The sequence below is a fragment of the Pleurodeles waltl genome, chromosome 5 (assembly GCF_031143425.1).
Source record: "Pleurodeles waltl isolate 20211129_DDA chromosome 5, aPleWal1.hap1.20221129, whole genome shotgun sequence".
In the NCBI taxonomy this organism is placed as follows: Eukaryota; Metazoa; Chordata; class Amphibia; order Caudata; family Salamandridae; genus Pleurodeles; species Pleurodeles waltl.
The window spans coordinates 1,308,299,053-1,308,324,711 of NC_090444.1; the positions used below are offsets into that span (position 1 = coordinate 1,308,299,053).

At 48.4% G+C, this 25,659-nt stretch overlaps 1 protein-coding gene across 2 annotated transcripts in view; it reads right to left on the bottom strand.

Moving 5' to 3' along the window:
• The window catches only part of PNISR (PNN interacting serine and arginine rich protein), a 242,349-nt gene that overhangs the window by 93,614 nt on the left and 123,076 nt on the right, over positions 1–25,659 (bottom strand). The window lies entirely within an intron of this gene.

The window sequence follows — 25,659 nt, forward strand, 5'->3', positions numbered from 1 at the left end:
ATGGTAGCTAACAGCTAGCTTTTCAGATGTAAGAGACAAAGCCTACGATCTACACAATACAGTAGGTCACTTGACCGTAGAACATCAGAGCCCTAGTGTAAGGAAATGCCTCCTTGGCATGGTTGCCCCCTGACTTTTTGCCTTTGCTGATGCTATGTTTACAATTGAAAGTGTGCTGAGGCCTGCTAACCAGGCCCCAGCACCAGTGTTCTTTCCCTAACCTGTACTTTTGTATCCACAATTGGCAGACCCTGGCATCCAGATAAGTCCCTTGTAACGGGTACTTCTAGTACCAAGGGCCCTGATGCCAAGGAAGGTCTCTAAGGGCTGCAGCATGTCTTATGCCACCCTGGAGACCTCTCACTCAGCACAGACACACTGCTTACCAGCTTGTGTGTGCTAGTGAGGACAAAACGAGTAAGTCGACATGGCACTCCCCTCAGGGTGCCATGCCAGCCTCTCACTGCCTATGCAGTATAGGTAAGACACCCCTCTAGCAGGCCTTACAGCCCTAAGGCAGGGTGCACTATACCATAGGTGAGGGTACCAGTGCATGAGCATGGTACCCCTACAGTGTCTAAACAAAACCTTAGACATTGTAAGTGCAGGGTAGCCATAAGAGTATATGGTCTGGGAGTCTGTCAAACACGAACTCCCCAGCACCATAATGGCTACACTGAAAACTGGGAAGTTTGGTATCAAACTTCTCAGCACAATAAATGCACACTGATGCCAGTGTACATTTTATTGTAAAATACACCACAGAGGGCACCTTAGAGGTGCCCCCTGAAACTTAACCGACTATCTGTGTAGGCTGACTAGTTTTAGCAGCCTGCCACAAACCGAGACATGTTGCTGGCCCCATGGGGAGAGTGCCTTTGTCACTCTGAGGCCAGTAACAAAGCCTGCACTGGGTGGAGATGCTAACACCTCTCCCAGGCAGGAATTGTCACACCTGGCGGTGAGCCTCAAAGGCTCACCTCCTTTGTGCCAACCCAGCAGGACACTCCAGCTAGTGGAGTTGCCCGCCCCCTCCGGCCAGGCCCCACTTTTGGCGGCAAGGCCGGAGAAAATAATGAGAAAAACAAGGAGGAGTCACTGGCCAGTCAGGACAGCCCCTAAGGTGTCCTGAGCTGAGGTGACTAACTTTTAGAAATCCTCCATCTTGCAGATGGAGGATTCCCCCAATAGGGTTAGGATTGTGACCCCCTCCCCTTGGGAGGAGGCACAAAGAGGGTGTACCCACCCTCAGGGCTAGTAGCCATTGGCTACTAACCCCCCAGACCTAAACACGCCCTTAAATTTAGTATTTAAGGGCTACCCTGAACCCTAGAAAATTAGATTCCTGCAACTACAAGAAGAAGGACTGCCCAGCTGAAAACCCCTGCAGCGGAAGACCAGAAGACGACAACTGCCTTGGCTCCAGAAACTCACCGGCCTGTCTCCTGCCTTCCAAAGATCCTGCTCCAGCGACGCCTTCCAAAGGGACCAGCGACCTCGACATCCTCTGAGGACTGCCCCTGCTTCGAAAAGACAAGAAACTCCCGAGGACAGCGGACCTGCTCCAAGAAAAGCTGCAACTTTGTTTCCAGCAACTTTAAAGAACCCTGCAAGCTCCCCGCAAGAAGCGTGAGACTTGCAACACTGCACCCGGCGACCCCGACTCGGCTGGTGGCGATCCAACACCTCCGGAGGGACCCCAGGACTACTCTGATACTGTGAGTACCAAAACCTGTCCCCCCTGAGCCCCCACAGCGCCGCCTGCAGAGGGAATCCCGAGGCTTCCCCTGACCGCGACTCTTTGAACCTAAAGTCCCGACGCCTGGGAGAGACCCTGCACCCGCAGCCCCCAGGACCTGAAGGACCGGACTTTCACTGGAGAAGTGACCCCCAGGAGTCCCTCTCCCTTGCCCAAGTGGAGGTTTCCCCGAGGAACCCCCCCCTTGCCTGCCTGCAGCGCTGAAGAGATCCCGAGATCTCTCATAGACTAACATTGCGAACCCGACGCTTGTTTCTACACTGCACCCGGCCGCCCCCGCGCCGCTGAGGGTGAAATTTCTGTGTGGACTTGTGTCCCCCCCGGTGCCCTACAAAACCCCCCTGGTCTGCCCTCCGAAGACGCGGGTACTTACCTGCAAGCAGACCGGAACCGGGGCACCCCCTTATCTCCATTCTAGCCTATGTGTTTTGGGCACCACTTTGAACTCTGCACCTGACCGGCCCTGAGCTGCTGGTGTGGTGACTTTGGGGTTGCTCTGAACCCCCAACGGTGGGCTACCTTGGACCAAGAACTGAACCCTGTAAGTGTCTTACTTACCTGGTAAAACTAACAAATACTTACCTCCCCTAGGAACTGTAAAAATTGCACTAAGTGTCCACTTTTAAAACAGCTATTTGTGAATAACTTGAAAAGTATACATGCAATTTTGATGATTTGAAGTTCCTAAAGTACTTACCTGCAATACCTTTCGAATGAGCTATTACATGTAGAATTTGAACCTGTGGTTCTTAAAATAAACTAAGAAAAGATATTTTTCTATATAAAAACCTATTGGCTGGATTTGTCTCTGAGTGTGTGTACCTCATTTATTGTCTATGTGTATGTACAACAAATGCTTAACACTACTCCTTGGATAAGCCTACAGCCCGACCACACTACCACAAAATAGAGCATTAGTATTATCTATTTTTACCACTATTTTACCTCTAAGGGGAACCCTTGGACTCTGTGCATGCTATTCCTTACTTTGAAATAGCACATATAGAGCCAACTTCCTACATTGGTGGATCAGCGGTGGGGTACAAGACTTTGCATTTGCTGGACTACTCAGCCAATACCTGATCACACGACAAATTCCAAAATTGTCATTAGAAATTGATTTTTGCAATTTGAAAAGTTTTCTAAATTCTTAAAAGACCTGCTAGGGCCTTGTGTTAGATCCTGTTTAGCATTTCTTTTAGAGTTTAAAAGTTTGTAAAAGTTTGAATTAGATTCTAGAACCAGTTTTAGTTTCTTAAAAAGTATTCCAACTTTTAGAAGCATAATGTCTAGCACAGATGTGAATGTGGTGGAACTCGACACCACACCTTACCTCCATCTACAGATGAGAGAGCTAAGGTCACTCTGTAAACTAAAGAAAATAGCAATGGGCCCCAAACCTACCAAAGTACAGCTCCAGGAGCTTTTGGCAGAGTTTGAAAAGGCCAACCCCTCTGAGGATGGCAACTCAGAGGATGAAGATAGTGACTTGGAGGGAAATTCCCCCCCTCCAATCCTACTTAGGGAGAGCAGGGCTTCTCAAGCCCTGACTCCACAAATAATAGTCAGAGATACTGGTTCCCTCACAGGAGGGACCAACAACTCTGAGATCACTGAGGATAACTCCAGTGAAGAGGACATCCAGTTAGCCAGGATGGCCAAAAGATTGGCTTTGGAAAGACAGATCCTAGCCATAGAGAGGGAAAGACAAGAGATGGGCCTAGGACCCATCAATGGTGGCAGCAACATAAATAGGGTCAGAGATTCTCCTGACATGTTGAAAATCCCCAAAGGGATTGTAACTAAATATGAAGATGGTGATGACATCACCAAATGGTTCACAGCTTTTGAGAGGGCTTGTGTAACCAGAAAAGTGAACAGATCTCACTGGGGTGCTCTCCTTTGGGAAATGTTCACAGGAAAGTGTAGGGATAGACTCCTCACACTCTCTGGACAAGATGCAGAATCTTATGACCTCATGAAGGGTACCCTGATTGAGGGCTTTGGATTCTCCACTGAGGAGTACAGGATTAGGTTCAGGGGGGCTCAAAAATCCTCGAGCCAGACCTGGGTTGACTTTGTTGACTACTTAGTGAAAACACTAGATGGTTGGATTCAAGGCAGTGGTGTAAGTAATTATGATGGGCTGTACAATTTATTTGTGAAAGAACACCTGTTAAGTAATTGTTTCAATGATAAACTGCATCAGCATCTGGTAGACCTAGGACCAATTTCTCCCCAAGAATTGGGAAAGAAGGCGGACCATTGGGTCAAGACAAGGGTGTCCAAGACTTCAACAGGGGGTGACCAAAAGAAAGGGGTCACAAAGACTCCCCAGCAGAAGGGTGATGAGACAACCAAAACTAAAAATAGTAAAGAGTCTTCTACAGGCCCCCAAAAACCTGCACAGGAGGGTGGGCCCAGAGCCTCTTCACAAAACAATGGGTACAAGGGTAAAAACTTTGATCCCAAAAAGGCCTGGTGTCATAGCTGTAAACAGCATGGACACCAAACTGGAGACAAGGCCTGTCCCAAGAAAGGTTCCACTCCAAACTCCCATCCAGGTAACACTGGTATGGCTAGTCTCCAAGTGGGATCAACAGTGTGCCCAGAGCAAATCAGGGTCCACACTGAAGCTACTCTAGTTTCTGAGGGTGGGGTGGATTTAGCCACACTAGCTGTCTGGCCGCCTAACATGCAAAAATACAGACAGCAACTCTTAATTAATGGGACTAGAATAGAGGGCCTGAGGGATACAGGTGCCAGTGTCACCATGGTGACAGAGAAACTGGTTTCCCCTGGCCAATACCTGACTGGAAAAACTTACACAGTCACCAATGCTGACAATCAGAGAAAAGTACATCCCATGGCAATGGTTACTTTAGAATGGGGAGGGGTCAATGGCCTGAAACAGGTGGTGGTCTCCTCAAATATCCCAGTGGACTGTCTGCTTGGAAATGACCTGGAGTCCTCAGCATGGGCTGAGGTAGAGCTAAAAACCCATGCAGCAATGCTGGGTATCCCTGAACTGGTGTGTGTGAAAACAAGAGCACAGTGCAAGGCACAGGGTGAAAAAGTAGAGCTGGAGTCTGGAAAAATGGCCCAGCCTACCAAGAGAACAGGAAAGTCAGTTGGGAAACCAACTGCAACACAGCAAAAGAAAGGGAACCTCTCTTCTCAGGAAGAAGTTCTGCCCTCTGAGGGAACTGAGCCTTTGGAGCTTGAACCTTATCAGGTTGAGCTCTTAGGCCCAGGGGGACCCTCAAGGGAAGAGCTGTGTAAGGGACAAGAAACCTGTCCCTCTCTTGAAGGCCTTAGGCAGCAAGCTGCTGAAGAGTCCAAAGGCAAGAAAAATGGAACACATAGGGTCTATTGGGAAGATGGGCTCCTGTACACTGAGGCCAGAGACCCCAAACCTGGTGCCACTAGGAGAGTGGTAGTGCCTCAGCTGTTCAGAGAGTTCATCCTAACATTGGCCCATGACATTCCCCTTGCTGGACATTTGGGACAAACCAAGACGTGGGAGAGGTTAGTCAACCACTTCTACTGGCCCAATATGTCCAACATGGTTAAGGAGTTTTGCCTCTCCTGCCCCACCTGTCAAGCCAGTGGTAAGACAGGTGGGCATCCAAAGGCCCCCCTCATTCCACTTCCAGTGGTGGGGGTGCCCTTTGAAAGAGTGGGTGTGGACATAGTTGGTCCACTGGAACCTCCCACAGCCTCAGGAAATATGTATATCCTGGTAGTAGTGGATCATGCTACCAGGTATCCTGAAGCTATTCCCCTTAGGTCGACTACTGCCCCTGCAGTAGCCAAGGCCCTCATTGGTATCTTTACCAGAGTGGGTTTCCCTAAGGAGGTGGTGTCTGACAGAGGTACCAACTTCATGTCAGCATACCTAAAGCACATGTGGAATGAGTGTGGAGTGACTTATAAATTCACTACACCTTACCATCCACAAACTAATGGCTTAGTTGAGAGATTCAACAAGACATTAAAAGGCATGATCATGGGGCTCCCAGAAAAACTCAAAAGGAGATGGGATGTCCTCCTGCCATGTCTGCTTTTCGCTTACAGGGAGGTACCACAGAAGGGAGTAGGGTTCTCACCCTTTGAACTTCTGTTTGGTCATCCTGTAAGGGGACCACTTGCCCTTGTTAAAGAAGGCTGGGAGAGACCTCTCCATGAGCCTAAACAGGACATAGTGGACTATGTACTTGGCCTTCGCTCTAGAATGGCAGAGTACATGGAAAAGGCAACCAAAAACCTTGAGGCCAGCCAACAACTCCAGAAGTTTTGGTATGACCAAAAGGCTGCACTGGTTGAGTTCCAACCAGGGCAGAAAGTCTGGGTTCTGGAGCCTGTGGCTCCCAGGGCACTCCAGGACAAATGGAGTGGCCCTTACCCAGTACTAGAGAGGAAGAGTCAGGTCACCTACCTGGTGGACCTGGGCACAAGCAGGAGCCCCAAGAGGGTGATCCATGTGAACCGCCTTAAGCTCTTCCATGACAGGGCTGATGTGAATCTGTTGATGGTAACAGATGAGGATCAGGAGGCAGAGAGTGAACCTCTCCCTGATCTTCTGTCATCAGACCCAAGAGATGGCACAGTAGATGGAGTGATCTACTCAGACACCCTCTCTGGCCAACAGCAAGCTGATTGTAGGAGAGTCCTACAACAGTTTCCTGAACTCTTCTCCTTAACCCCTGGTCAGACACACCTGTGTACCCATGATGTGGACACAGGAGACAGCATGCCTGTCAAGAACAAAATCTTTAGACAGTCTGACCATGTTAAGGCAAGCATCAAGGGGGAAGTCCACAAGATGCTGGAATTGGGAGTCATTGAGCGCTCTGACAGCCCCTGGGCTAGCCCAGTGGTCTTAGTCCCCAAACCTCACACCACAGATGGAAAGAAAGAGATGAGGTTTTGTGTGGACTACAGAGGGCTCAATTCTGTCACCAAGACAGATGCTCATCCAATTCCAAGAGCTGATGAGCTCATTGATAAATTAGGTGCTGCCAAATTTCTAAGTACCTTTGACTTGACAGCAGGGTACGGGCAAATAAAAATGGCACCTGGAGCAAAAGAAAAGACAGCATTCTCCACACCTGATGGGCATTATCAGTTTACTGTTATGCCCTTTGGTTTAAAGAATGCCCCTGCCACCTTCCAAAGGTTGGTGAATCAAGTCCTTGCTGGCTTGGAGTCCTTTAGCACAGCTTATCTTGATGATATTGCTGTCTTTAGCTCCACCTGGCAGGATCACCTGGTCCACCTGAAGAAGGTTTTGAAGGCTCTGCAATCTGCAGGCCTCTCTATCAAGGCATCCAAATGCCAGATAGGGCAGGGAACTGTGGTTTACTTGGGCCACCTTGTAGGTGGAGGCCAAGTTCAGCCACTCCAACCCAAGATCCAGACCATTCTGGACTGGGTAGCTCCAAAAACCCAGACTCAAGTCAGGGCATTCCTTGGCTTGACTGGGTACTACAGGAGGTTTGTGAAGGGATATGGATCCATTGTGACAGCCCTCACTGAGCTCACCTCCAAGAAAATGCCCAAGAAAGTGAACTGGACTGTGGACTGCCAACAGGCCTTTGACACCCTGAAACAAGCAATGTGCTCAGCACCAGTTCTCAAAGCTCCAGATTATTCTAAGCAGTTCATTGTGCAGACTGATGCCTCTGAACATGGGATAGGGGCAGTTTTGTCCCAAACAAATGATGATGGCCTTGACCAGCCTGTTGCTTTCATTAGCAGGAGGTTACTCCCCAGGGAGCAGCGTTGGAGTGCCATTGAGAGGGAGGCCTTTGCTGTGGTTTGGTCCCTGAAGAAGCTGAGACCATACCTCTTTGGGACTCACTTCCTAGTTCAAACCGACCACAGACCTCTCAAATGGCTGATGCAAATGAAAGGTGAAAATCCTAAACTGTTGAGGTGGTCCATCTCCCTACAGGGAATGGACTTTATAGTGGAACACAGACCTGGGACTGCCCATGCCAATGCAGATGGCCTTTCCAGGTTCTTCCACTTAGAAAATGAAGACTCTCTTGGGAAAGGTTAGTCTCATCCTCTTTCGTTTGGGGGGGGGGGTTGTGTAAGGAAATGCCTCCTTGGCATGGTTGCCCCCTGACTTTTTGCCTTTGCTGATGCTATGTTTACAATTGAAAGTGTGCTGAGGCCTGCTAACCAGGCCCCAGCACCAGTGTTCTTTCCCTAACCTGTACTTTTGTATCCACAATTGGCAGACCCTGGCATCCAGATAAGTCCCTTGTAACGGGTACTTCTAGTACCAAGGGCCCTGATGCCAAGGAAGGTCTCTAAGGGCTGCAGCATGTCTTATGCCACCCTGGAGACCTCTCACTCAGCACAGACACACTGCTTACCAGCTTGTGTGTGCTAGTGAGGACAAAACGAGTAAGTCGACATGGCACTCCCCTCAGGGTGCCATGCCAGCCTCTCACTGCCTATGCAGTATAGGTAAGACACCCCTCTAGCAGGCCTTACAGCCCTAAGGCAGGGTGCACTATACCATAGGTGAGGGTACCAGTGCATGAGCATGGTACCCCTACAGTGTCTAAACAAAACCTTAGACATTGTAAGTGCAGGGTAGCCATAAGAGTATATGGTCTGGGAGTCTGTCAAACACGAACTCCCCAGCACCATAATGGCTACACTGAAAACTGGGAAGTTTGGTATCAAACTTCTCAGCACAATAAATGCACACTGATGCCAGTGTACATTTTATTGTAAAATACACCACAGAGGGCACCTTAGAGGTGCCCCCTGAAACTTAACCGACTATCTGTGTAGGCTGACTAGTTTTAGCAGCCTGCCACAAACCGAGACATGTTGCTGGCCCCATGGGGAGAGTGCCTTTGTCACTCTGAGGCCAGTAACAAAGCCTGCACTGGGTGGAGATGCTAACACCTCTCCCAGGCAGGAATTGTCACACCTGGCGGTGAGCCTCAAAGGCTCACCTCCTTTGTGCCAACCCAGCAGGACACTCCAGCTAGTGGAGTTGCCCGCCCCCTCCGGCCAGGCCCCACTTTTGGCGGCAAGGCCGGAGAAAATAATGAGAAAAACAAGGAGGAGTCACTGGCCAGTCAGGACAGCCCCTAAGGTGTCCTGAGCTGAGGTGACTCTAACTTTTAGAAATCCTCCATCTTGCAGATGGAGGATTCCCCCAATAGGGTTAGGATTGTGACCCCCTCCCCTTGGGAGGAGGCACAAAGAGGGTGTACCCACCCTCAGGGCTAGTAGCCATTGGCTACTAACCCCCCAGACCTAAACACGCCCTTAAATTTAGTATTTAAGGGCTACCCTGAACCCTAGAAAATTAGATTCCTGCAACTACAAGAAGAAGGACTGCCCAGCTGAAAACCCCTGCAGCGGAAGACCAGAAGACGACAACTGCCTTGGCTCCAGAAACTCACCGGCCTGTCTCCTGCCTTCCAAAGATCCTGCTCCAGCGACGCCTTCCAAAGGGACCAGCGACCTCGACATCCTCTGAGGACTGCCCCTGCTTCGAAAAGACAAGAAACTCCCGAGGACAGCGGACCTGCTCCAAGAAAAGCTGCAACTTTGTTTCCAGCAACTTTAAAGAACCCTGCAAGCTCCCCGCAAGAAGCGTGAGACTTGCAACACTGCACCCGGCGACCCCGACTCGGCTGGTGGCGATCCAACACCTCCGGAGGGACCCCAGGACTACTCTGATACTGTGAGTACCAAAACCTGTCCCCCCTGAGCCCCCACAGCGCCGCCTGCAGAGGGAATCCCGAGGCTTCCCCTGACCGCGACTCTTTGAACCTAAAGTCCCGACGCCTGGGAGAGACCCTGCACCCGCAGCCCCCAGGACCTGAAGGACCGGACTTTCACTGGAGAAGTGACCCCCAGGAGTCCCTCTCCCTTGCCCAAGTGGAGGTTTCCCCGAGGAACCCCCCCCTTGCCTGCCTGCAGCGCTGAAGAGATCCCGAGATCTCTCATAGACTAACATTGCGAACCCGACGCTTGTTTCTACACTGCACCCGGCCGCCCCCGCGCCGCTGAGGGTGAAATTTCTGTGTGGACTTGTGTCCCCCCCGGTGCCCTACAAAACCCCCCTGGTCTGCCCTCCGAAGACGCGGGTACTTACCTGCAAGCAGACCGGAACCGGGGCACCCCCTTATCTCCATTCTAGCCTATGTGTTTTGGGCACCACTTTGAACTCTGCACCTGACCGGCCCTGAGCTGCTGGTGTGGTGACTTTGGGGTTGCTCTGAACCCCCAACGGTGGGCTACCTTGGACCAAGAACTGAACCCTGTAAGTGTCTTACTTACCTGGTAAAACTAACAAATACTTACCTCCCCTAGGAACTGTAAAAATTGCACTAAGTGTCCACTTTTAAAACAGCTATTTGTGAATAACTTGAAAAGTATACATGCAATTTTGATGATTTGAAGTTCCTAAAGTACTTACCTGCAATACCTTTCGAATGAGCTATTACATGTAGAATTTGAACCTGTGGTTCTTAAAATAAACTAAGAAAAGATATTTTTCTATATAAAAACCTATTGGCTGGATTTGTCTCTGAGTGTGTGTACCTCATTTATTGTCTATGTGTATGTACAACAAATGCTTAACACTACTCCTTGGATAAGCCTACTGCTCGACCACACTACCACAAAATAGAGCATTAGTATTATCTATTTTTACCACTATTTTACCTCTAAGGGGAACCCTTGGACTCTGTGCATGCTATTCCTTACTTTGAAATAGCACATATAGAGCCAACTTCCTACACCTAGTGCACCTGTCAACGAGTCCTAAGAATTTGGGGCGAGCAAGAGCTATATTCGTTCACAAACAATTTCCATCAAAAGTTACCTATCAGCGCCTATTTATGGCGTGTAGTGCTGTAGATTCAGTCCAGTGTTGGGCTCGGAGGTTTGCAACTTGTTTTCGTCAAAGAAATGTTTTTGAGTCACAAGGTATAATGAATGCCCCCTTAGTTGGTGGAGCGAATGGGCACCGGCTCCACTGTTCGACTGTTTTCTGCACAGCGGGTGAGCGTAAAGATGGAGCAATAGATAGGACAGCTTGGGGACCAACTACGTTTATAACAACCAAAGGCTTCCAGGAAGGTATATATGCTCGTGTAAATCTACAGCACTGCATGCTATAAACACATGTTCATAGGCTAAGTAACATATTTCGTTCATCGCAAGTGTGGCTGTAGACACACATGCTCTGCATAGACTGTAAAGCAGTACTCCACAAGCATCAATTAGACAGTGGAATCTGCAGAGACTGAAACAAGGTTCTTAGAACAGCATGGACAACTCTAGCTTGTTTGTAATGCTTGGTCAATGTGTGTGGGATGGGCAAAGTATCTGCCTTACAAATATTGGCTATGGAAATAGTTCCAAGCAAAGCCATAGCAGTTCCTTTCTTTCATGTGGAATGTGGCATGGGAGGGGCATGCAAAATTCCCTGAGACTTAATGCAGCAGGTTTGGATACACTTGACAATCCATCTGGCTATGCCCATCTTAGAGAGAGCACAGCCTTTATGCGGTTTGGCAAAAGGCACAGAAAAGTTGCTGTGTCTTGTGAAAGGATTGGCTTCTGTCATATGTAGGGTGTGAAGAGCTCTTACTGTTACATATTGTGGCTGAGGAAAAAGACAGAGTGTGCTATGCTTTGGGTGAGGTAAAAGGGAGAATACTACCTTGAGAAGGAACTTAGGGTTGGTCCTGACAACGACCCTATCTTTATGAACTGGAAGAACGAGTTACTTACCTTCGGTAACGACTTTTCTGGTGGATACATTAGCTACCTGTGGATTCCTCACCTAATGAATACTCCCATGGCGCCACCCTTCGACGGAAATCTTCTTCCTAGTCTCTGCACGTCGACGAGGACGTCACTCTAGCCCACGCGACGCCGTCTGACGTCATACAGGCAATAAGAGGTCCTCGACGACGTGCCGACGACAGTACCAACATTTTTTACGTGCATGAGAACAACAACCCAATGCAATGAAAGAGCAAGGCAACATCCCATAACATTGTAAAATACACAACATTGCAATAAAATGGCTGTAAATTTAATATAACTCTCTCTTTTTTTTTTTTTTTTTTAAACCAACAAATATATGCAAATCATGTATATACACAAAGATATATATATATATATATATATATATATATATACACATACATATAAATATATACAAGTATCCATATATACAACATCTATTGCAACCTTGAAGACCAAGAGGAGCGCACTCAAGGATTACTTGGTAAGACCAGAAAGGCAACGGGGAGGCGGGTGGGACCGTGAGGAATCCACAGGTAGCTAATGTATCCACCAGAAAAGTCGTTACCGAAGGTAAGTAACTCGTTCTTCTGATGGATACAACTACCTGTGGATTCCTCACCTAATGAATAGAGTCCCAAAGCAGTACCACTCCCGGTGGAGGGTGCCTGTATGGTCAAACCAAGAAATCCTGCAGCACTGACCGTGCAAAATGGCCGTCCCTTCTGACCTCAGAGTCCAAACAGTAATGTTTCGCAAAAGTGTGAAGGGACGACCAAGTTGCGGCCTTGCAGATGTCGACCACAGGAACACCTCTGGCCAAGGCCGTAGTGGCCGACTTAGCTCTGGTGGAATGAGCTCTAATGCCATCAGGAGGATCCTTCTTTGCCAAAGAGTAACCGATTTTAATGCAAAGAACAACCCACCTGGAGAGTGTTCTCTTGTGGACTGCCTTTCCTCTCCTCTTGCCCACGTATCCGATGAACAGCTGATCTTCCAGCCTGAAATCCTTCGTTCGATCAATGAAGAAGCTTAACGCCCTCTTTGGGTCCAATCGATGTAGTCTCTCTTCCTCCTTTGAAGGATGAGGCGGAGGATAGAACGTGGACAAAGTAATTGTCTGGGCCAAATGGAAGGGTGAAACAACCTTCGGGAGGAAAGCAGCCTTGGTCCTCAACACCACCTTATCCCCATAAAAAGTTGTATAAGGGGGTTTTACCGATAAGGCCTGCAACTCACTCACTCTCCTTGCAGATGTAATAGCCACCAGGAAGACTGTTTTAATAACCAAAATACCTCAAGGGGCAAGAATGCATAGGCTCAAAAGGGGACCCCATAAGGAAAGTGAGGACCAAGGACAAATCCCATTGAGGCATCACGAAAGGTTTTGGAGGATATTTATTTAGAAGACCTTTCAAGAATCTGAGAACAATAGGGGATTTAAATAACGATGGTTGATCTGGAAGACAAATGAAGGCTGACAGGGCAGACAAATACCCTTTAATGGTAGCCACTGCACAACCTTTCTGCGCTAGAGACAGAGCAAAAGACAAAACATCTGACAGATGAGCATGTAAGGGATCAATCTGTCTCTCTCCACACCAGATAACAAATTTAGACCACCTATTAGCGTAGATAGATTTAGTGGAGTGTCGCCTGGCCGCTAATATAACATCCACTACATCAGGCGGGAGAGAGAAGGAACTCAGGTTGCCCCGTTCAATCTCCAGGCATGTAGGTGTAGACTCTGGAGGTTGGGGTGTAAAACCTGCCCCTGCGACTGCGAGAGGAGGTCTGCCCTGAGAGGGAGACGGAGCGGAGGGCACAGCGAGAGTTGGAGAAGGTCGGAGTACCACACCCTCCTTGGCCAATCCGGAGCTATTAAGATGACTTGGGCCCGGTCTTGGCGAATCTTCCTCAACACTTGAGGAATCAAGGGTATGGGGGGAAACGCGTAAAGCAACTGGTCGCACCAGGTTATCAGAAACGCGTCCCCCAATGCTCCCTGCACCGGATACTGGAGGCTGCAGAATAACGGACAATGCGCGTTCTCCCGAGTGGCAAACAGATCTATCCGAGGAAACCCCCACATCTGGAAGATTAAACGAACTTGATCTGGATGGAGACGCCACTCGTGGTCGGCCGAGAAGTGGCGACTGAGACTGTCCGCACGTACATTCAAGACCCCGGCCAGATGATTTGCTACCAAGCAAATCTGATGGTCCTTTGCCCAGGACCATAGTCGAAGAGCTTCTCTGCAGAGAAGGTACGACCCTACTCCTCCCTATTTGTTTATGTACCACATCGTGGTAGTATTGTCCGTCAGGACCTGTACCGACTGACCACGAAGGGAAGGGAGGAAGGCCTTGAGAGCCAGACGTACAGCCCGTAACTCTAACAGATTGATATGAAACCTCTGTTCCTCTGGAGACCAAAGTCCTTTGATCTCCAGATCCCCCAGATGAGCTCCCCACCCTAGAGTGGAAGCATCCGTTATGACCGTGGCCACTCGTGGCGACTGCGCGAACGGCTTTCCTTGCGAAAGATTGTCGCACGCAATCCACCACTTCAAGTCCACAGCGCATCTCTGGAGATCTTGACCGCACCTTCTAGATCTCCCTTGTGTTGAGACCACTGCCTTCGGAGGCACCACTGAAGAGCCCTCATGTGCCAGCGAGCATGCGTGACCAACAGTATGCAGGAGGCAAACAGACCGAGCAGACGAAGGACCTTGAGGACTGGAACTACCGCTCCATTTCAAAACATTGGAACCAATTCCTGAATATCTTGAACCCGCTGAGGCGGAGGAAAGGCTCGATTCAATGTTGTATCCAGTACTGCCCCTATGAACAGGAGGCGCTGAGAGGGCTCCAGGTGAGATTTGGGCACGTTCACCGAAAAGCCCAGGTCGAACAACAACTGGGTTGTTGACTGCAGATGATACGACACAAGCTCCGGGGACTTGGCTTTGATCAACCAGTCGTCCAAGTAAGGGAATACTGCTATCCCCTTCCTTCTGAGCTCTGCCGCAACCACTGACATCACCTTCGTGAAGACTCGAGGTGCTGAAGTAAGACCAAACGGGAGGACCGCAAACTGATAGTGCTGCGACCCTACCACAAACCGGAGATACCTCCTGTGCGACTTGAGTATCGGGATATGAAAATAAGCATCCTGCAAGTCGACAGACACCATCCAATCTTCTTTGTTCAACGCAAAAAGCACCTGTGCTAGGGTCAGCATCTTGAACTTTTCCTGATTGAGGAACCAATTCAAGATCCTCAGATACAGGATCGGTCTCAACCGACCATCTTTCTTGGGAATCAGGAAGTACCTTGAGTAACAACCTTGACCCCTTTCCTGCTCTGGAACCAACTCCACCGCGCCCTTTGAAAGGAGGACTTGAACCTCCTGTTCTAGCAACAGGAGGTGTTCTTCTGAACAATAAGATGGGCGGGGCGGGAGGGGGGGGCGGAAACTCCCGAAAGGGAAGGGTGTAGCCTTTCTCCACAATGCTGATAACCCAAGTGTCCGTTGTAATAGTCTCCCACTTGTGGAGAAAATGCCGTAATCTTCCCCCTACAGGAGAGGAGTGAGTGGGAAATGGTGGAAGCCTAAAGGCTGCTTTCCCTGCTGCACCCCTCCAGAGGACGAGGAAGAGGCAGAGTGCTGTTGAGAGGCTCCTCTGGTGCGGGCCCTACCTCTCCCTCTAAATGATCTATAGGGGTGAGAAGAGGCGGCTTGCTGGAACCTCCCCCGAAAGGAAGAGGAGGAAGAGCCACCCCCAAATCCACGAAACCTCCTGAAAAATATGGAAGAGGCAGAGGAAGAAGGAGCTTGCAGCCCTAACGATTTGGCTGTGGCCCTGCTCTCTTTAAATCGCTCCAAGGCCAAATCTGCCTTTGCTCCAAACAGTTTGTCCCCATCAAACGGGAGGTCTAATAAGGTCGACTGTAAATCCGCAGAAAACCCTGAATTACGGAGCCAGGCCTTTCTCCTTGCCACCACAGCCGTGCCCATCGCCCTAGCCACCGAGTCGGTCGTGTCCAGTCCAGACTGGATAATCTGGGTTGCGGCAGCCTGGGCGTCTGAGACAAAATCCAAGAGTCCCTGGGGAAGCTCCGTAAAAGAAGATGAAATATCATCCATAAGAGCATGGACATATCTCCCCAGAATGCAAGTTGCGTTGGTGGCCTTCAACGCCAAACTGCAAGAAGAAAATATTTTCTTGGATTGCGCATCCAGTTTTTTGGAGTCCCTGTCTCCTGGCACCGTCGGGAAGGATCCAGGCGCTGATTTTGAAGAACAGGAGGCTTGTACCACCAAGCTTTCCGGCGTAGGGTGTCTTGAAAGAAAGCCAGGGTCAGATGGTGCAGTCCGATATCTCCTGGCTACAGTCCTATGAACTGCAGAGGAAGATACAGGCTTCTTCCACACCTCCAACACCGGATCAAGCAAAGCCTCATTAAACGGCAAGAGAGGCTCCGCTGCAGCAGAGGCCGGATGCAGCACCTCCGTCAATAAATTCTGCTTCGCCTCTGCCACCGGCAAAGGCAGGCCCAGAAAATTAGCCGCCTTCCTCACCACCGCGTGAAAAGTAGCAGCCTCCTCCGTATACTCCCCTGGAGATGAAAGGTCCCACTCAGGGGAAGTATCCAGCCCACTGGCCGTATCCAGACCATGCAGTCCATCACCAGAGTCCTCAACCTCTCCTTCCTCCAGGACTCGCTGGTACTCCTGCTCTTCCAACAGACGGAGAGCACGCCTCCTTGAATGTAGTCTCTGCTCAATGCGCGGAGTCGACATGGCCTCTGCCGAAGTCGAAGATCGGCGCCGATCTCTAGAAGCATCCGACGCCGCAGACAGCTTCGGCGCCGATGAAGGAACAGGACAAAGGGATCTTGGAGCCGATGGACCCACCGGAGTCACAGGACGAAATCCAGACGTCGACGGGATGGAAACATCCGGAGCCAAACCCTCTGAAGCCACCGGCGCCGAGCCCACATTCCCAAAAGGGAGAAAGGGCATAAAGGGTGCCGGCCGAAGAGGCGCAGGATCACCCAATGAAAAGGCCAAAGGCCCCGAAGGACCAGCCGGAGCACCTCCTGGAGCCATCTGCTGAAAGATGGTATACATCGCATTCAGAAATGCGGTACTATCGGCTCCAGGGGCTGGAAAAGCCGGATACTGGGGTGCCTGGATCGAAGGCGACCCCGTTGCCGGCCTCGACGTCTGCGACGCCGGAGACATCACAAGAGGCTGCATCACCTCAACCACAGACGCTTGTCCAGGCGAAGTCGGTGACGCCGGAGAGGGCAACGGCGTCGATGGATGCGGCATGACCGTGGGACTGACCTCCCAAGTCCTCCGACGTCGAGCCGAAGGCGACCTCGAACGAGTCTCCTTGCTTGAATGACGCCGTGAATCTCTACGGCGCCGGGAGTCTCGATGACGCCGATGAGACCTTGGCGAGGAAGACTTCTTGTGACGTTTTTCCTTCCTCTTCGACTTCGCCAGGAATAATTTAGCCTCACGTTCCTTGAGGGCCTTCGGATTCATGTGCTGACATGAATCGCAAGTCACAACGTCGTGATCGGAGCTCAAGCACCAGAGACAGTCGGAGTGAGGATCTGTAACGGACATCTTGCCCCCACACTCTCGACAGGGCTTGAAACCCAACTTTCTCTGAGACATTGTTACCGCAGAGAAGAACTACGCAGCAAAAAACACACTGTAACCACCAAAGTAACAGTAGCTCCCTCGAAGATAACCGTTTCGAATGCACGGAAAAAAGGGAACTGTCGTCGGCACGTCGTCGAGGACCTCTTATTGCCTGTATGACGTCAGACGGCGTCGCGTGGGCTAGAGTGACGTCCTCGTCGACGTGCAGAGACTAGGAAGAAGATTTCCGTCGAATGCTGGCGCCATGGGAGTATTCATTAGGTGAGGAATCCACAGGTAGTTGTATCCATCAGAAAGAAATGCTCCTGAAAATGAGAGTTTACAGGTCGCTAACACATCTCAAGGATGTAACAGCGACAAGGAAGGCGACATTCGAGGAGAGGAACTGCAAGGGACATGAATGTAGAGGCTTGAAAGGAGATTCCATGAGTCTGATAAGGACAACATAAGGGTTCCACACAGGCTAGAGGATATCCTGGGTGGGATAACCCATTGAAGTCCTTGAATGAAAACTTTAATAACCGGGATCTTAAATAATAGCAGCAATGTGCAGATTAATGGAAGAGTAAGCAAGGCCCAATTTTTGAAAATAAAGAAGATAATAGATAATCTCCTGGTGTGTAGGTTTAAGAGGGTCCAGGAGGTTAGGCATACAGTAATGGACAAAACTGCACTTGGCTACATAACAGGCTCACTAGTGTGCTTCTTTCAGCATGCCCATGCATTCTAGGGGAAGAATGAGAGAACCAAACTCTAGGCCCTGAGGAGCCAAATTTCGAGAAGGAGCTGCCTGGATTTGGGGAGACTAATTCTGCCTTGGTTGTGAGAGAAGATCCGGCACGCTGGAAAGCTTCTGAGAGGGAGCAACAGACAACTTGAGAAAGTTAGAGAACCACATATGTCTAGCACACGTGTAAGCAAACAGGATGAGAGTACGGGCTGTTTATCAAAGGAGAGGGAGGAAAACAATAGGCAAAGATCTACAACCAGCTCATCCACAGAACATTGCAGATGGACTGTGGGAGTCTGAAGGTGAAGTTTTGGCATATGAGTTTTATGTGGTGTTGAAGAGGCTGACCCACTCCTGCCTTGTTGCTGCATACTGCTGAGCAGGTCTGTAAATTCATCATCCACTCCCAAAAGGTACTCCATCAGTATGTGATGGTAGAGTGATGAATGCCAAATGCTCTGCAAGACTGTTGACAACTACAGTGTGTGCCACTCTGCATTTGAAGATAATACATAGCAGTCATGTTGTTTATGAGAACTACTTTGAGAAGGCCTTAAGAGCTAACCATATGTCCATGAGCTCAAGATACTTGATGTGCAGACCCTTTGTTAAGGAGACCACATGCCCTGAACAGTTATATGTCTAGAATGCGCTCCACATCCTGAGAGCAAACCATCCGTGGCGATGGTCACCTGCAGAACTAGGTCCATGAATGGCTGGCCATGCAACAGGTTGTGCTGTACCACCACAGCAGAGAGAGAGAAAGAAGTGCTGCCGATATGACAATCTGGCTACAAAAGCAACAGTATCTGGATTGCCAGTGACTGTATTGAGAACTACCCCTAAAGGGACTCAATTTGAACAGGTTGGAGGAGGGACATGACTGTGTTTATGGTGTGGAGGAGGGACTTAGTGGCTTGGGTGTGAGAGCGGCAAAGTATTGTTTTGCACTCTTATTCAGCCAATTCTTGAGGTAGGGGAATTCATAAGTGACCCCCTCCACCACCATCACCACCACCACCACCACCACCACCACCACCACCACCCTACCCTTTCTGAAATGGGTAGCTACCAGAGTTAGGCATTTCGTGAAAACCCAGGGGGCGTGGTGACACCAAATGTCAATACCTCAAACTGATTATGCTGACCACCTACAACAAATCGTAGGCAATGGAGATGAGTGGGAAGGATGAGTATGTGGAAGAAGGTGTCCTTCAGATCAACAAAAATTGGAGCCGGTCTCAATGTGCACTATCAACTAAGGGAGGCGTCACTATACATCATGACACCAAACACTTCTTGGAAGAAAAATAGGTTGCAATGCCCAAGTCCAACACTATAAGCCAGGGATAAGCATAGTTTAAAGATCTACAGCCACATTTGCAACAGACGAAAACCTTTCTCACAGCTTCAGATGTGTATTAAAACACACAACATTTGCATAAAGCAAGCCTGTAATGAAAAGGTTATTGACCTGTACAAGTAGCTTTGCAGCTTGAAGAATTTTCAGGATTCACATGCTGTGCATTACTTGCTCATTTAGTGGCTGAGTCCGAAATAGTCCTCTTCTTTTTTCTCTTTTCTGGGCATTGACCAGTCTGGTGGGTATCGACTAGTCTAGTGGGAGTTATGTCCCTATGCATTAAATATGAGGGGTGGTGGTGGTGGTAGGGGGTGGGGGGTTACTGCGGGCCCTTTTCTGCTTGTATTGTAATTGCCTCCTGTTACACTGCCCCAGTGCACTCCAGGTAGTGGAGATGCCAGCCCCCTAGACCAGGCCCCACGTTTGGTTGCACGTTCGGCGGGAAAATTAGTACACACCAGGAGGAGTGTCCACCCTACCTGGGAGCACCACTGTGGTGCCCAGAGCTGCGGTGAACCACTCCTGGCAGAATCTTCCTTCTTGCTTTGGAGAATATTAGCCAATAGGGTTAGGAATGTGTCCCCCTTCCCAAAGAGAGTTGGCAAAGAAAGGGTGTAGCCAAATTCGAGGACTATAGCCATTGACTAATGCCCTCTGACCCCTGTAACTCCAATAAATCAAGTATTTAGGGGCACCCCTGAACTTTGTTCTTCAGATGCCTGATGAACTAAAAAGAAGAAGGACTGAAGAGCCACACCAACAAAGACGACTCAAGACAGCAACTGATTTGGCCCAAACCCTACCAGCCTGTCTGCAGCATCAAGAATCCTGCTACAACAAGATGACTCGGCCTGCAGGACCAGCAACCTCTACAAACCCCTAGAGGATTGCCTGCCTTCCCAGGGACAGTGGCCCTGTCCACAAAGAAACCTCCAAGGAGGACTCCAGAGCTGCCCCAGATCCACGAGTCCAACTCACTCCTCACCCGACAAACACGGCCTGTGTACAGGTGACCCACCAGTCTAGAGAAGGTCCTCAATAGATTCGGACCTCAAGTCCACCCTGGGTTGATCCCTCCTGGCCAACACAACAACGCTTGCAGCCTAAACACAGAGGATCTCCCTTGAATGCAACCAGTTCCCGTGAAGATTTTTCTACTCCTAAAGATACGCCTGCACCCGAAGTCCCCTGGCCCTAGGGAACTCAACTGACAGCCCAGCAACGTCCAGTGGGCTCTCTACTTACCTGTCCAGCAGCTGGCTTTCTTCAATCTACTCCCTGGATGACGCCTACAGCATCTTTGTGACCCTCAGGGTTCCCCCACTGACAAGCACTGGGTGCCCGACACTGTGTTTCCACCCTGCACCCCATCAACTCCTGTGCCGCTGAGGGTGTGTGTTTGGCGCTGACCTATTCCGCCCCCCCCCCCCACCCAACTGCCCCACCACCTCACCCCCCCACCTCACCCCCCCCCTCTGCGCTGAACTAAACCCCCCCCACCCCCCCAGGTCTGTGCCCCAAAGTCACAGGTACTTACCTGCAAGCAGCTTCTTTCTGAGAACCCCAGTCTCCAAAGGATTCCATTGGGCGCCAAACACCAACTTTGACCTTTGCACCCGCCCCGCCCGTGTTGCTGGTGGTGCACTCTTGGTTTCTTCCTAAACTTTTTCCTGTGTACACCTTAACCCCTAAAGACTTGGTCTGTAAGTCGAGTATTTACCTACAAATTGTGCTGTTACTTTAACTCCCCAGGACTGCATTGCTTCCTATGAGAAATTACACTGTCTACTTTTGAAATTGACAAGTATTACTTACTTGTAAACTGTTTTATCTGCAAATTCTAAACAACGTGCATTTGATACTCGAAAGTGATACATTTTTGAAACTGTACTTAATTGTAAAAAATATCTTTTTGGTTCGAGATATAAAGTAACAAAGTATATTTTATGATGCATAAAACATTGGCCTGGAGTTAGTCAATGAGAGTGTGCTTCATTTCTTGACTGTATGTGTACAACAAATGCTTCGCACTACCTTCTGATAAGCCTAACTGCTTGGTCACACTACAACAAAAGAGAACATTAGTATTATCTACATTAGCCTCTATAAATCCTCTGGGGATCCACTGGATCCTGTGCACACTAAACCTTACTTTGGTATAGTATATACAGAGCCAGCTTCATACATGCCTGGCACAGAATGGGGATATTATTATGAGCTTCATAGTTGTCTGTTGGCACTTGCTTATTACTAGAAGTATCTGTGGCATTGGGGGAGAAGCATGTGCAAATTGCAGTGTTGAGTCCATCGATGGGACATTCCCCTGGGAGAGGCAGTGTGGATATCTGAATGCCAAGTTTTGCCATTCTGCAGGGGCATGTTTTGCTTTCAGTTCTAAGTTTGGTGTGCCCCACTCTTGGAAGAGTTTTCTGTATGAGTTACATCCCGTGGGAGGTGCCTGCTTGTCTGGTGAATCTTTCTGCTTTTAAGTTTTGCATACCTGGCGGACTGTGGCTATTAAAGTTATGTGCCTGTGTATTGACTATTTCTATATTTCTTGTGCTAATCTGGACAAGACGTGATTTTGTTTCCCCTTTGTTAAGGTAGAACAAAGTTGCTGGTCTGAAGTTGTACTCTCTTCCCCTTGATATGTGGGAGGACTTTAACACCAGGTAAACAGTCTTTGTTCTAGCACATTTATTTATGTGCTTTACTATTCCAGATTCCTCCACACACCACTGATGCCCACTATTTCAATTTGTGTTTTACATTCCTTGTTGAATGCATCTCTTGTAATGTTCACAAAGGGAGTTAGTTGTTTGAATGGTTTACCTATTGTGATATTTTCTATTTGTTAACACTGCATTTTCCATTGCACTTTCTGTGACAGCTGCTAGATCCTCCTAGCTGTCTGTGACCACTGGCTCAGAAGCCGTTCTTGGATTGGTTCATGTGGACACTGCTGTGAGGGATTAAAGGTGTAAGGTATTATCAATACAATTCTCACTGTCACAGACTGTTCCTTCTCATAAAGGCTAGTTTTTTGCATCAATGCAAAAACTGTGTTTTGTACTGGGAGTGCTTTGACTTTCCTTTAGTTTAGGGTTGCCCAAGAAAGCCTCCCTTTTGGGAATTGAGAAGGATTTCTATACGTTGAGGAAGAATCCACACGTGTTGTATATGCATCACTCTCTAAATGCTCTTTTGGACTTGATAGTAAATTCCCCTTTACCAGCCAGTCGTCCAGGTACCGAAACACACTATCACCCCTGCCTTCTCAGATGCACTGCTACTACTGCAAGACATCTTGTAAACACTTATTGCCGATTTTATCCAAAGTAGAAACACCCTAAATTGGTAATGTACGCTGTCTACTGCAAACCTGAGGTATTTCTTGTGTCTGTTCATCAATACGTGAAGGTAGGCATCCTTGAGGTCTACGGTTTCCATGTAGCTTCCTTTCTTTAAGAATGAAATGATTTCTTGTGGTGGGGTTCACCTCAAGCTTTTGGGTTTTGATGAACCTGTTCAAGAATCTGATGTTCAGGGTAGTCCCAGGAGCCATTTTTTGCTTCAGAATCAGGAGATATCAACAGCATTCTCCCTAATGGCATTCTTTCCTTGGTACCTTCTCTACTGCTCGTTTTTTTCACTTCTTGCTGCATACCAATTAGTGCCTCTTATTAGCAAGTTTTCTTTTTTTTTTTTTTTTAAGTCGTTGGGGGTTTGCTTTCTAACTCTGCCATAAATGCGGTGGCTAGCCTGTAGGAGTTAAAATTGTTTGAAATAACGTTTTTAAGACAGCCTGGCCTACAGAGGCTTATTGCTATGAGAACCCATCAACACAATAGTGTTTTGTAAATGTATGAGGGGTTGACCTTGTAGCTGCTTTACATATGTAAACCATTGGAATGTTTCTTAAAAAAGCCATTGTTGCACCCTTTTTCCTAGTGAAATGACCTTTAGGAGTGATCAAAAGTTGCCTCTTTGCTTTGATATAACTTGGAAAAAAGTTTCCTCAAGAGTGAATGCTTGTATTTCACTAACTCTTCTCAATTAAGTAATAGCTACAAGGAAGGCGACCTTCCAAGTTAAAAATTGAATTTGGCAAGAGTGCATGGGTTCAAAAGGTGGTCACATGAGTCTAGTAAGCACAATATTTAAATTCCATGAAGGAACAGGTGGTGTTCTGGGTTGAATAATGAAAATGTCACTTACCCAGTGTACATCTGTTCGTGGCATCAGTCGCAGTAGATTCGCATGTTCTGCAATAGCTCGCCATCTGGTGTTGGGCCGGAGTGTTACAAGTTGTTTTTCTTCGAAGAAGTCTTTCGAGTCACGGGACCGAGTGACTCCTCCTTTTGTCTCCATTGCGCATGGGCGTCGACTCCATCCTCGATTGTTTTTCCCCGCAGAGGGTGAGGTAGGAGTTGAATTGTAGTAATAGTGCCCATGCAATGGAGTGACTAAGTATGCACTTATTTAAGGTTGAGATGATACATATATAAATAATTGAAGGTAACTTCCAAACTGCTACAGGCTCCCGGGGAGGCGGGTGGGCACATGCGAATCTACTGCGACTGATGCCACGAACAGATGTACACTGGGTAAGTGACATTTTCAGTTCGATTGCATCTGTCGCTGTAGATACGCATGTTCTGCAATAGACTAGTAAGCAGTTATTTCCCCAAAAGCGGTGGATCAGCCTGTAGGAGTGGAAGTAGTCTGAAATAATGTCCTTAATACAGCTTGACCTACTGTGGCTTGTTGTGCGGATAACACGTCTACACAGTAGTGCTTGGTGAATGTGTGAGGCGTAGACCATGTGGCTGCCTTACATATTTCTTGCATTGGGATGTTTCCTAGAAAGGCCATGGTAGCACCTTTCTTTCTGGTTGAGTGTGCCCTTGGTGTAATGGGCAGCTGTCGTTTAGCTTTAAGGTAGCAGATTTGGATGCATTTAACTATCCATCTGGCTATACCTTGTTTTGAAATTGGGTTTCCTGCATGAGGTTTTTGAAATGCAATAAAGAGTTGTTTAGTCTTTCTGATGTTCTTTGTTCTGTCAATGTAATACATTAATGCTCTTTTGACATCTAATGTATGTAGTGCCCTTTCAGCTACGGTATCTGGCTGTGGAAAGAACACCGGAAGTTCCACTGTTTGATTTAGATGGAACGGTGAAATAACCTTTGGCAAAAATTTAGGATTGGTCCTTAGGACGACTTTATTTTTGTGTAGTTGTATAAAAGGTTCCTGTATAGTAAACGCCTGAATCTCGCTTACTCTTCTCAGGGAAGTAATGGCGATGAGAAATGCCACCTTCCAGGTTAGGAACTGTATGTCGCAGGAGTGCATGGGTTCAAAAGGTGGACCCATAAGTCTAGTTAGGACAACATTTAGGTTCCATGAAGGAACAGGTAGTGTTCTTGGTGGTATAATTCTCCTAAGGCCCTCCATGAATGCTTTAATGACTGGTATTTTATATAGGGAAGTTGAATAGGTAGTCTGCAGGTATGCAGATATTGCTGCAAGGTGAATCTTAATGGAAGAGAAAGCTAGGTTAGATTTTTGTAAGTGAAGCAAGTAACCCACTACATGTTCTGGAGTTGTGTGTAATGGTTGTATTTGATTAATATGGCAGTAGCAAACAAACCTCTTCCATTTACTTGCATAGCAGTGCCTGGTGGATGGCCTTCTTGCTTGTTTTATGACTTCCATACATTCTTGGGTAAGTTGTAAGTGCCCGAATTCTAGGATTTCAGGAGCCAGATTGCTAGATTCAGCGATGCTGGATCTGGGTGTCTGATCTTTTGGTTGTGCTGTGTCAACAGATCTGGCCTGTTGGGCAATTTGATGCAGGGTACCACTGATAGGTCTAGCAGCGTTGTGTACCAGGGTTGCCTTGCCCAAGTTGGTGCTATCAATATGAGTTTGAGTTTGCTTTGACTGAGTTTGTTTACCAGGTAGGGAAGGAGAGGGAGAGGAGGAAAAGCGTAAGCAAATATCCCTGACCAGTTCATCCATAGGGCATTGCCTTGGGATTGTTTGTGTGGGTATCTGGATGCGAAGTTTTGGCATTTTGCGTTCTCCCTTGTCGCAAACAAGTCTATCTGAGGTGTTCCCCAGAGTTTGAAATAAGTGTTCAGTATTTGGGGGTGAATTTCCCATTCGTGGACCTGTTGGTGATCTCGAGAGAGATTGTCTGCGAGTTGATTTTGTATCCCTGGTATAAACTGTGCAATTAGGCGAATTTGGTTGTGAATTGCCCAATGCCAAATTTTTTGTGCTAACATGCTTAACTGCGTGGAGTGCGTCCCTCCCTGC